This window comes from Pezoporus occidentalis, unplaced genomic scaffold (assembly GCF_034315485.1).
Source record: "Pezoporus occidentalis ecotype Australia unplaced genomic scaffold, CSIRO_AGI_Poc_V1 ctg15, whole genome shotgun sequence".
Taxonomy (NCBI): Eukaryota; Metazoa; Chordata; class Aves; order Psittaciformes; family Psittacidae; genus Pezoporus; species Pezoporus occidentalis.
In genome coordinates this window covers 9,012,723-9,026,595 of record NW_026913316.1, presented here as the reverse complement: position 1 = coordinate 9,026,595, position 13,873 = coordinate 9,012,723, and positions in this window count along the sequence as shown.

Sequence of the window (13,873 nt, the reverse complement as noted above, 5' to 3'; positions counted from 1 at the left end):
GGGTTGAGATAACGACAGATCTGACTGGATTAATAGTAGCTCGTCACAATGCTGATTTATTGGCTCTCAGAGTTGTTCTTGTTGATCTCACAGCTTCAGAATGTTGTAACTTACGTAGAGCCGGTATTTGCTGTGTTAGTGTTTATCAAGTATGGGGCCTGGGCTAAGGTTCTTGTCTCACTGTGCTTTATGGCAATGGCTTGTAATACGGGCGGGCTCCAGCAGCAGGGCGGGACGGACGTGGCCGTGGACTTGTACCTGGCCGTCCGGCTGCTCTTCACCGTCCTGGCCCTCGCCCTACTCTCCATCTTCGTGAGGCTGCGGGGAGCCGAGGGGGAGCGGCCCCGGGAGCCGGCGGCAGCCGAACCGGCCCGGGAGAGCGGCCCCGGGGACCAAGCGGCGGCGGGAGCGGGGCCGGAGGCCGCGAGGGGACGGCTGCCGGTGGAGGAGGTCGGGGCGGTCGAGGAGAGGAAAGAGGCGGCTGCCGAGCAGCGGGAGAAGGCGGCGGAGGAGCCGAGCCCCGCGGGGGAGCCGAGCCCCGCGACGGCCGAGAGCATTTCCCGGAAGCTGCCCGCCGAACCCCAGGAGGATGCAGGAGACCACGCAGCATTTCCCAGCGAGGAAGAGCTGGACTCAGGAAAAGAGAAGCTGGCGGTGGGAGAGCCGGCAAGCACAGCAGCTACACCAGCCCCAGTGACAAGCACAGCAGCTACACCAGCCCCAGTGACAAGTACAGCAGCATCAGTTGAGAGTTCTGAAGGTTTTGAATGGCCTTTGGGTGTCCTTGGGACCTGCCTGCTGATTGTGATGGGGATCAGCATGTTGGCACACACACAGACTGTGTTCTACCCACCACCATTTTGTCTGATCTCAAAAGTTAAGCAGAGTCAGGTTTGGGTCTTGTCTGGGGTTAGACGAGGATATGGGGGGACCAAGAGGTTTTCCCCAAGGCTGGACAGCCAGGAGTGGCAGGGTGTGTGGGACAGTATGGGCAAGTATCTAGTCCACTGGGCCCCTCCAGTGCTTTGGAAGCGTCGGAGATGGAAGGCAGCTGTGTGGAGTCCCCAGCAGCAAGCTGCAGAAACTGCTTAAGGGGACAGTGAATTATTTTAAGCCTGGTGGGCCCATGGCACTTCAGGCCATCAGAACAGAGATGCAACATGGAGATGGACTCATGATCGAGGGGTGGACTTAACAATGGACACTATTGCCCAGGTTATTCACGAGTGTGAACACTGCACGCAGTCTCTCCTGCTCTGGAAGACTGTTACAAGAGATGGAGCCTGACATCATGGACCAGATGGACTCAGCAGCTTTATAGGGACTGGTCCATGCACTAAGATAAGAGTGCACTGAGATAAGAGTGATGGTATATTGAAAATGTGGGATCTGAGCATGACGTGAATGGTATGGAATAAGGGGTGGATAATGTCCTGGGTTCAGCAGTAGCAGTCATTTTTCCCCTTCTTGGTAGCTGGTGCAGTGCAGTGTTTTGACTTTCAGCTTGGGAACAGAGCTGATAGTGATGTTTAGGTTTGGCCAAGGACTTTGTGAGCCTCATGCTCTGCCAGGGAGGAGGGGAAGCCAGGAGGAAGTAGAGACAGGACACCTGACCCAAACTGACCAAAGAGGTATTCCATACCACAGCACGTCATGGCCAGGATGTAACTGGGAGGGAGCCGGAAGGGCTGGAAGACGGCAGGGTTGGAGGAGGTATCGGTCAGAGCTTGGTCGGGCTGGGGGGGCGAGTTATCGGTCGGCTGGTGGTGAGATGATGTATTCTCTTCCCTTGTTATTTCCTTTATCATTATTATCACTGGTGGTAGCAGTAGTGATTTGTGTTATACCTTAGTTACTAAACTGTTCTTATCTCAACCCGTGGGAGTTGCATTCTTTTCGATTCTCCTCTCCGTCCCTCCGAGAGCAGGGGGAGGGCAAGAAAAGGGGGGGGAAGTGAGCGAACGAATTACCTGACTGGGTTTAAACCACGACAATTGTGTAACACGTCTTCACTGGAGGGAAGACACCTTTCATCTGAATGACGCATAGGTGGTCCTGGATCCTGCTAGAGGAGCCCTGTTACAGAAGCAGGCTGTCCAGTCCTTCTGCATGACATGTCCCAGCTATCCCCCAGCACCTGCTTGTTTCTTTTTGGCATCACTGAATTACATAGGCTGTGCTCTGGAGAGTGCCTTCTCCCCTACAACCATTTTGAAATTACTAATACTTTATTTTGCTTTAGAAATAAAGTCTTTCACAAAAGCAGAGATGGAGACTTTTAAATTATTCAACTACACTATGCAAATCGTAACTAATTTTTGCAATGCCCCGGTGAGGTACATAATTACATGGTATCCTTTCTGACAGGCAGAGGCATTAAGTTTGAATCACTGGCTCCAGACCAGAGGAGAACTTTGAACTAAATTTTCCTGCGCCCAGGTGAAATTTTAGATAAATCTCTAGTTTGATCAAAATGTGGTTTTTCATTTTCCATTTTTGTCTCATCAAGAAACCAGGCTTGGAAGACTATCCCCTGGCTGAGCTGCCAGAATATGCTCATAAATGATTCACTTGAACCTTTTACAGTCAAAAATGACACTGAGAGTACCATGGAAATAAATTTTTGAGGGTAGATGAATCACCTGGGTTTTATTGCAAGTAATGACAAAAGCTGATTCTGTTACTCACATGAATTTTATCCTTGCTGCCTAAAATTCTACTGCTGCATCCTCTGTGAGTGATCTGGCCCAACTATCTTTCTGGTTTAGGGTCTTGTCACAGATGAGGCAGCATGGTTCTGGCGTGTTAAAATTGTGTAAGCCTAGAGCAATTGGCACCTGTGTTAGGTGCAGGCCCTCAGTAACCCAAAATTGGTTTGTGGTCTGAAACAGATTTTGTATCTCTTCAAAAATCTGCCACCTACAACAGCTCAATTATCTTGTGAATGACTCACTGAGTTCTTGTGGCAGTGAGCTCCCATCCTAATTTAGGGAACAACAACCTGAACTCTTTCCTTGTATAGCTTTCCTGTCCCCTTTCCACCTTCTCTCGTTCCTCAACTTACTTCCCTTTGATCTGTCCCCACCTGTTTGTACCCAAGCTAACCTTCCCCACTCATCACATTTGAATGCTCACCATCACTCTGAACTCCTTCTGCACTATGTAAGGTGACCTTGAGGGTGCACGATGCCTCAGGGGCGGTGACACAGGAGTTACACAGCAGTCCTATGAAAAAGAGCACTGCTTCTCCGTTGTGACATCTTGCTAAACTGCTGACTATAGGCGGGCTCTCACTGGAGATGTCAAATTGTACTTGCTGATGAAAGCCATCAGCCATGCTATCTGATCCCTGAGTACCCTGGGATAGTCACCTTCATCCCTGAGCACACGCTATTCTGACACCACCATCATCTTTAGCTTCAGAAGAAAGCAAGAATTGTAGTCATGGAGAAATAAGGGAACTTCTGTAACTTGTCCTGCACTACACAAAACCTTGGTCCTGAAAAGTACTCCCAGCCCAATCCTCACAAGAACTCCGGCACTATAAAAGTCTTGTAATATTTCTGAAACAACTTTTTATGTTTCTTCACAGGAACCTATAGTTTTCACATGCTTTGAAAGCTCATTTTTGGAAGAAAAATAAAAAGCAAAGCAAACCAAAAAAACAACATTATTTCCTAATGAAGTAATGTGCAGAATGTCACCAAATCTTTGCCTCAAACATTCTATAAAAGATCTCTTCATCCTGATTTTTTAGGGGTGGAGAATAGGAGGCAAAGGAAGAAGAAGCAGTTTGACAAAAGTCACTCAAAGTCTGCTACGACAAATGAGAATTGAACTGAGAACTGTGCTATACTTCTACTTTTCTGATATGCTGTTCACTAAGTTACTCAGTATCTATGCTATAGTTGTGCTTGTTTATTTTAAATCCAGTGTTTAGAAAGCAGAAATCAGTTCTTCTAGTGATGCATGCATGCATGTACAAGCAGATATGACATGGTAGCTCCTTACCCTTTACTTCATCCTAATACACATAGAAAACTGCCATCTGCCAACTGGTCAGGTATGGAATTGTGACTTTTGCTAGGACAGGGGGTGGGGTTCTGTTCACAGCCAGGGTACAGTGAGATGTGCTCTTGCTTTATCATCCTTCATTTTAGATCTTTAAAATGGAGGATGACGACTTCCACTCCAATATGGCAAGGCTTTTTCCACTATTCTAAATAATGCAAACACAAATACCATTAAAGATGACAGTCTTATCACATGGATATAAGCCATCCTTTTTTTTGTTTGTTTTCAGTCCTCATTGCCAAAAAGGGATTGAAGATCTGCTTGTGATGTAACTACCAACAAATCAATACAGTTAAATATCAATTTTCAAATTCAATATATCATGCGGGTTGTTATAATAATTCAGGGGTTTAGAAGCATATAAAAGAGAGAACCTGAAGAGAGGCCACACATAGGACAACTGAACTAATTTATCTGTGTTTTCTGGAGCCACCTCAACACATTTGCTGTTTTAATAAACACTCTTTGCTCCTTCTGGCTGGATTCAGTGCTCACCACAGGTGCTATTTACCTCTGAAATGCATGAAGACTACTAGTCAGGCTCAGGGAAAGGCAAATTTTTCAATAATAGATCAGTGTCTGAATGTGTCAGCAACTTCTTTTACCTTATCCCATACTTAAGTCTTGTAATAGTAACACTGAAAACAAAGGTTCACTTAATAGATTTACAGCTCTTAGCTAAGACAAGTGAGAGTATATCAGCTACAGTTTTATTACTGCAGGTTTTTTTCCTGTAATGCGTTTACCCATCTTGTTATCAAAGGTATTCTCTCACATTGTTGCCAATATCTGAGCATCCCTGTGAGTATACACTTGTTACAGATCTCTCTCTGGACATATGTCCCAGGGCTACATATGGAACCACGAGCATCAGCTGTGAGAAAAGAGTCTTCATTCCCATTCTCAGCAACTTTCATCCTTGCCAGAGGATAAATAGAAAGCAGTACATGAAATTGCTGTGAATAATGAGAGGCAACAAAAGATAAGTATGAAAAGACAGAAATCCCACTTCAAGCACTTTTGAAGATAGTTATGTTATTCCAGTTTGATAGGTCCAGCCTTGTCCAGGGGTGTACCAGCAGAGTGCAGTATTCTTGTGGCTTTAGCAATTTACATAGCTCTAACTCGGCTAAGACCACAAAACTGAGGAGCTTTGCTTTATTTAAAAAAATAGGAGTTTGAAACTTTCCATTCTGCACAGAGGGAAAACTGTCTGGCTTAGAAAAAAAGAACACAGGTAGAAGAGTATGAGCATGTCCACCTGAATACAGATAATAACCTGGAAATCACTCTGGGGACAGAAATCACCTGAATGTGATGGTAAAAGAACTAAGTCTACCTGTGCTTACCATGACTCAAGCAGCTTCTTAGACTAACGGATTTATGAGGAAATATCTTTCCCTCCTTACAGGAACTATCCTATTTTATGTATTTAGCCAAATATTTACCACTCTCAAAAGAGAGTTCAGAATTTCAGTTTGGCTGCCCTATATCTCAGGAGAATGCTATAATCGTGTACTTGTTGATATGAATCTCAGTCTTTTTTGCCTCCTGGAATCACTTTAGCGCTTCATAAACCTTCTGGATCAATACAGTGAGTTAATTGAACCTTCCCGTAGAAAATTTCAGTTTCACCTAACTGAAGTCTTTTTCTTGGGAAAGACTCAGAAAATAACTCCATACCATTATTGCTTATATGTGCTGCATGAGAATGCCATCTATTTTGGCGACCTATTTTAGTAAATATATTTGGGTAGACCACAGGTTTTTTTTTCCAATTGCTTCTTCTGATTCTGCTTAGACACTACACACAAGGGGTGGCTGAGAATTTCCTTTTGCTATATTTCCTCTTTGGATAGATTTTTTTTTTTTACAGCTCTGAGCTGCTGCTGAAAGGAGATGATCATCAAAACCTAGAAAATACTGAAACTGCCTCCCTAAAAAAGAAAAATCTTCTACTAAAATAAAACAGCACTAAATGTAAGAATATCTCTCAAAAGAAGCATATAGTGTTCTGATGAGTCCACCTGATTTAGCATGGAACTGGAAAACAACAACCAGAAACACAGTCCCATCACTCTGTCATGAGTGGCCCTACTGTGTCATGTGCTCTGACCTAGAGTGGTTTTGTAGTGTCATCCACATATCACAGAGTGCTTTCTAACACACAATCAAAAGTGAGTCTTACACAAATGTGATGGTGATCTTGAGGGGTGGCATTCATCAATAAGATGTAGGATTCATGAAAATTATAACTCCCAGATACCATCATGAATACATATTTTTTTCCTCCTATTCATATTACTAATTGTTGTGCCCAAAAGAAGACTCCAAGATCAGGCAGAAGAGATTAATGGGGTAATAGCTGGTGGGTACAGATTATAAGACATGGGAGAAAGAAGGGAGGAAAATAACTGTGAAAAATAGTAGCATTGTTTGAGAAATCAAAGTGCAAGTAGCCTAGGAAGAATAGCAAAAGCAATAAAGAACTGCAGAAATGCGGAGATGTAGGCTTTGGAGTAAGCTTTAAAATCCTCTTTGCCTAAAGCAGATAAAATGCCTGAAGACGCTATTTCACAATATCTCTGCAAGTTCTTGGTTTCAAATCTCAGGAGCAAAGGAAGGCATCTTACTCACGTATAAAATGGATGTAGCTGAAGCGAATGAAGTGAATAATGAACAGCCACTAGGCCACGTGGAGGGACTGCTGGTTAGGCACCAAAATAAAAGAAAATAAACTGTTCAGCACCTATGCAGGGTTGGATTGCTTCTCATATAGAAGTCACAGCTCAGATGTTACAACTCTACAGCTGTGGCAAATGACGCAGAATTGGAATGTGCTTGTAGAAAATCTATTAACAATTACCAACTGTTTCAAAGCCTTCCTTCTCCCTTTCTCTTTCATGAGTGTTTCTTAATTAGACTATTTTTTAAATGTGGTTACTAGCTAATGAGAACCTTCAAAACACAACAGGGCTAAATTGGCAATGATTGTGAAAATATGCCCGATTTTTTTGGTTTTAATCCTCCATGACAAACAAACTGATGTTTTCCCCACTTTCATGACTTATTTCACAAAATTTGGTTGCCTCAGAACGAGTATCTGCAGACAAACAAGAAGACAGAGTTTGCTATAAACGCACATGCACCCAGTTTTTGTTCTCAGCTGCTCAGCATGGGTATATTAGTGCAGGAAAATAAGCAAATCCTACTGTAACGAGTTCATTACAGAGCTGTAAGTTTTTATCACTCACCCCTTTAAGCACACTTTCCCAATAATGCAAATGCAGAGCTACCTGCCAACCTTGTATTCCCTGGTGCACATTTTTATGAAAAACGATGTTTACAGTGCTCTTGGTGCCCATACATGAATTTCTTAAGCTTCTTTAAGCAGGTGTGGATTGGAGCTTTCCTGACTGAAGTGCACACAGCAGTGAAGCTTTTTCCCTGGAGACATTTTGATCAAAGGAAGCCCAGGAGGTATAATGCCGAGGGGCACAGAAAGGCATTTTCTGTCATGAGAACACATCCTAAAGCAAGAGGATTCACAAGAACTGGAGGGGGAAGAGAGGGCAAAAAAGGTAGGGTACATGGCAGGAGTTAATTTCAAGGGAGGGCACTGTCAATGTAAGGAGCCACAGGGAAAAGCCGGGCATTAGTGAGAAGTCAGAAAAACCTCAAAAAAACATGGTGAGCTGGCAAGGTAGAGAAGAAGATAAGGACAGAAGTGTAATTGAATGCTTTGGAGTTACACTAAATGTTAGATAGAAAAAGGGAAACTAGTCTGTGTGCCTAACATGACCTATAAAGTGAAATAGAAAAGTTGGCGATGGAAACGGAAAGAAATCCTTGATGCTGCTCAAATGTCTGAGGAATAAAGAAGAGAAGCCAGGAGAAACAAACTGCAGGTTACAAAAATGCAGGTTCTTCCACATTTATCTGGGTTATCCTTTTCTTTTTTCTTCCTAAAAAATCTAGGTGTGGAGGGCTGTTTACAGCTTAATGGTTCAACGTTCCTGGACTTAGCTTGGCTTTAGCCAAAGGCACTGAGATCCCCAAAACTCCTGACCCTGCGGAGAGTCCAGGTCGGTGGGATCACATGAGAAGTTGTCACTGGCCCCCCCACTACCAAAACCTTGCCACATAAACCCAGCAGTAACTTGCATAGCTAGATAGGTCCTAAGGGTACCCAAGATGGAAACTGGGACTGCTTTGATCACAAGTTAAATCAAAGAAAAGGAGAAGGCAGGTACTACCACATCCATATTTGTAGGACCCTGACGCTGCCACCATTAAAATAATTGGGATAAAACCCAAAGCGCATCACAGAACACAAGTGTCTCACTGTCTGCCTTGAGTGGTGGGGCACAATGATGAGGATTTTATAGGGGTTACCAGGTTTTGGCTCCTAAGCTGGGCTTGCAGGAACAGGCAGTTGAGGGTAAGAGAAATTATGATGGCAAGTATAGGAAGGGAAAAAGACACAGCATATTACTTTTCAGGGGATTGTTAGTTATACAGTAAGACAAATATCATCTGACAACTTGACACTTTTCTATGCTTTCCTACATATATATATATGTATACATAGATATATAGGTAGTCTTTCTTTCACATGCATAGTTATATCTCAACAATTTCTTAGAAAGTTTCTTCTCTGGTACTTTGCATGTTTTATTCCCAAGACAAGAGAAAAGAGGTGGAACCAAAACTGTTCTCAATACAAATCAGATCAGCCCCTTCAGTTTCTTTGTTATGGTAATTGGTAATTACAGGAAAAAAAAAATACCTTAATTTAAGATGAAGATTGCTCCAAGTACCTTCCCTACACATGATCTGTCAGCAGCCCACCTATGGATGACACCTACACTGGAGGTTAGAACAGGTCATACTAGCTCTCTGAGCAGCCACCAGCCATGGGTCTCTGTTCTGCTTTCCCCTGCATCTGGGGAACAGGTACAGCAGTACTGAGACTTTGAGAGTCAAAATGGGATCCAACAGGAGGCAGCTCTGGTGCACATTATGTTTTCCTCCCTGTTTAGATCAGTGGATTGAAAATTGCATGGTGGTGGTGAAGCTTTTGAGCAAAATTCAGAAGCTTAAAGAGGGTTAACCCCTCTAAGGGAAGAGTCGCTGCCTCGTCATCCTCTGATGGAGACAGACAGATCCTTGTCCCTGTGAGGATGACTGTGGCTACAGGGTCTCTGCATACCTGCCTCTATGAACATGACCTTCAGAGCAAAAACCTGCCCAGCTTCATGCCTACCTGCTGTACTTCAGCAGGGTGCTTAAGTGACTTCTCCAAAGTCAGCTTCTGCACATCCCGAAGAGGCACTTAATTTCTAGGAGGAGACCTGACACGTTTCTGACCAGCATTAGGCTATGGCACTTGCACTAACTTCCAAATTCAGAGTTGGATTTGTACCGAGTTCCTGTTTTCATCCTGGCTTGAACCCTTGGGCAGAGTTACAAGGTTCACTGCAGTTTCCCATCATGGGGTTTGACGCTCCCCCAGCCTGCAGGTGAGCTTTCCTGGCAGTCTTTAGTAAGCTTTGCTCCCAGCAATGTGGGGGAACTGCTCTGACAAGTACCTGGGGACTTCCATGGGGAGAGCAAGGGGAAATGGCTAAGGTCTGATGGAGGGCTGTTAGACCTATTTCCCCAGCTGCGTAATTATCTGGTCGCCTTCCTGGCTATGTTTCCTTGCTCACACACATGCACATGTGTGTGTCTATGCACAAATACACACATTGATCACACCCTTCCAAGTTCAGATGAGAGGACTGCTATTCAAAAGTTGGATTTCACTTTTTTCCTGAAGCAAATAAGTGTCATCCATGCTGGAGAGATTAGATATGGGTAAATTCAATGTATGGTTAACATCAGGCAATTTTCAGAGCAGAACCAAACATTTTGGATATTGTGGATGCCCCATCCCTGGAAGTGTTTAAGGCCAGGTTGGAGAGGGCTTTGAGCAACCTGGTCTAGTGGAAGGTGTCCCTGCCCATGGCACTGGGATTGAAACTGGATGGCCTTTAAGTTACTTTCCAACCCAAACCATTCTGTTATTTTTAAAATGGTCTTGGGAAAGGGGGAATTATTCATAGTTCAGAAAAGTATTTGTTAACACTGCTGAAAGGAGTCATAATTTGATTCAAGGATAGCCTTGTCTCTTTGTTTCCTGCTGAATGCTTTTAGGAGCTTGCTTTCTAATCTTGACAAGATACGTGTGCTTATGTATGCCCATTTTATACTGCTGTGCTCCTGCTTTTTATTTCTGAACTATTACAAAAAAAAGGAAACAAAGGAAAAAACACTGATGTGAAAGAAATTTCCAGCTGAATTTGGGTGCTTGACAGTGTTTATAGGTGTCCTGAAATAAAAACGCAGCCTCTCAGAAAATTTAAAGCAGGCATTCATGCACACTGCATGATACAGCACAAACAAATCTGCCAACAGGTAATAAATGACTAATGGCAGTGACTACCAACCTCAAACAAACATATTTCACTGTTAACCAGGGGATGTGTGCACTCAAATGCAGTCACAGATTATACAGTACCATTTTATAAGATGTTGTATTTGTCCATAAAACCTTTAAATATAAAGGTAGAAGGAACTGACTGGGTATATTCAGTGAAAAATACCTAGCAATCATGCCACACCAATTGGAGATACTATTGTCTGGAACGGAGCAAACTCAGTGTTGAACCTTACTTCCATTAAGAGGCTGATCAGTGTTGTATATAGATAGTGTGAGAAAAGCTAACAGAATCTGACATTATCTGGACTTTCTGGTGTGCAGCAAACACTTCTTTGTCTTTTACTGGTAATTTCTCAGTTCTAATGGACTTAAACTGTAATTGCATTGGTATTATCACTAACGCTTTTCAATCTGGTTTTGCTTAATGAGATTTTTAAAGAGTTGTTTTGGTGTTTCCACTAATTCTTTCCTTTATCGTAAAACCAGTTACAGGATTGCACTCTCTCACTATCGATTTGTTATGTGCTGTGTTTGTATAAGATGCTGCATCAGAACTAAAGTAATGATTTGTGGTAACTGAGCTCATGTGGGAGCTCCTCATGGTGTGCACTGCCCATGAAAACACAGCCACTACATTAAAAATAATGCTTACCGCACAGAACCACAGCAGTTTCACACTGTGAGTCACACGTTCCCTACTTTTTACACTTTTGGCCATTTGAGACCAGATGAGAGCAGCCTCCACCAGCAACCTGTATCCCTGACAGCTGACTCCCTTGGCACTAAACTGCAAAGACTTTTGCTGGACCCAAGGCAGCCACTGTGGATGGGGAGCTGCTGACAAGGACATCGCTGCTTACCACAGGAATAAACCTTAGGTCTTTCACCTGCAGGTAGGTGACAAGGAGGGGCCAGCAACAAAACTTCAAACCAAGAGCTTTCTTTGGGAGCCTGTTTTTAATGCCCACAGCCCTCCATCACAGGTCACATCTGATGCCACATCATTTCTGCACTGGTTCAGAATGCCAAGAGGTCAGCCTGCCTTGGAAGGCAAGTACCAGCTCATCTCCTAGGGGTCCTGTTAGGAAATGCCAGTGCTTTCTAATAGCCACAGGCCAGCTTCACCCTTTCTCAGTAATGCAGAAATGCAAGTGCTTCTGCCTCCACCACCCTCTGCCAGAATTTTATGGGTTCTTCAGGTCCCTTGTTCATCCGCTGGTCAGGCCAAAACCTTACTGATCCCATTAGTTCCATGAGTCTATAAAGGCTCTGACTCCCACACAGCAGCACATTAAAACTGAAGCTGTTATTACCTTCCAGCCAGCCGTCACATCTTGCTTTAGCAGGCTAGCCTGAAAACTCACAACCACTCATGCTTCTCTGTCTGGGTTACTTAAAAACTCACTGGTGCAGGGTGGCAGAGCACGGCACCAACTCCTCACACGTATGAAAAGTGTCTCGTGGGTTCCCACTATAGTTTATGCCCTTTTCCTTGGTGGGTTTATGCTCCTCCTTAGTGTTTCCTGATGCACAGTAGTCTCCCTGACCCATATGAGGCCCAGCATAACCTATTTCAGTCAGATGACTCTGACACCATTAGTGAACAGAGTGGGACCATCCATACAGGAGCCAGGAGTGCAGCCATAGCTGTCCCTTATGTCAAGCATGATGATTTCATAGGTCACAGCTTACCTTCCGTTTTGTTTGCAGCTGTAGGTGTTACCACTTGCCCACCCTGTCCCACACATGTCCAGTCACAGGTTCTGAGCACCATTTGAAGAATCTGCTCACATTGTGCAGAGTTAGCTGGCAAACTGATTGGAGTGGCAGCAGTTGCGCTGACCTGCCTGCAGAGGTCCAGAAACATCAGGCAGGCCAGCTCTGCCCGCTTCGATCACCTTACAGAGATGCTCGCAGCATTACCTGATGTTGGCAGGCAGATAAGATGTACAGCGTGTGACCCGTGCTGCATGCATCTGCAACTGAGCAACTGCACTTGAAATGCATTTAGGCCACAGCTCATGTGGCACATCACACTCACGCTTCTCTCCAGAACTCCCCGGCTGGTCTCACGGCAACCCCATTTCTATGCCCTTGCTCTCTAAAGCTGCTTGTTGCAACATACTGGCCTCAGTCCTTGTGGGCTTTGGCCTTATTATCGGTGAAAAGGTTTGTGATATTTTTAAGGTATAAACAAATGCTGTGCATTCCGTCACTACTTTTATAGAGTCAAATATTTGGTGCAATATCACATTCACACTTCATTTACCAGATCCCATAGCTCCAGAGGAATCAGGACCATTCGTTCCTAACCACGCTAATATAACTGAGAACAGCAATGGAGAGCAGCCGGGAGAGGTTATCTAGGTTCGTTTTAAAGCCAGTTTACAGGTCAATAAATACAGGTATATTCGATATAGCTGTATCCGGAAGCTGCATAGATAGACCATAAAGCTTTCTAACGTTATTCAAGAAGGGTAACACTGAAATTGCTTCCTCTGCCCTTCATGAAGGTGTGGTGTAATGAATGACAGAGGAAAGCCACAGCCTTTGCTCAGAGACAACTTCCACTTTCTAAGTGGCTCCTGAACAGATGAAGTCAACCAACTCATGTCAATGAGAGTGGAGTCAATAAAGATAATTGTATTTGCTCAGCTCAGGGGACTGGAAGTATAGGTGAGCTATGCAGTAGCAGAGCTTGCTGGGAACCTAAATGTCTTTCCCAAGGACAGTTCTGACATTTTAGGCAGGAAAGAAATCCTTCTAAATTGGAACCAGGAGACAAAACTGTCAAATTTTACACTACATAAAATTTGTGCAAATATTGACTTGGTACTTCGTAATTTTCTCATGAGTCATGCCTGAGCATTTCAACAAGATAAAGACCTTTGTTTTTCTTTACCTTTGTAATTAGTTTCATTTACAGATATGTCATACAAAACGTAATGTAAATTCCCGTAAATATGCAATGAGAATCTCTTCTGCCTCAACTTTTTGACCTGTTACATACGGTACCTACTTAAGAAATCATCACATTCCTGAAGGCTGATCTCTTCTATATGTATAACAGAGTTACAGTTTTGGTTTTCTAGGTATTTTATAGTCAGATATTGATCCCACACTTGTTACATTGCAGTTTGGAGGGTCAGATTATTTCTCTGTTGGAGCGTATTCTGGGAGGGATAGGAATGACTTATTGGAATACCCTCTGTCCTCTTAAGTTTTCATTAGTATTAACCTGCAGCTTCCTCAGTCACTCTTGCTTCCATTTTTTCTCTTTAATGAGCGCAGGGAGAACTGGTCTGTTATGAAATA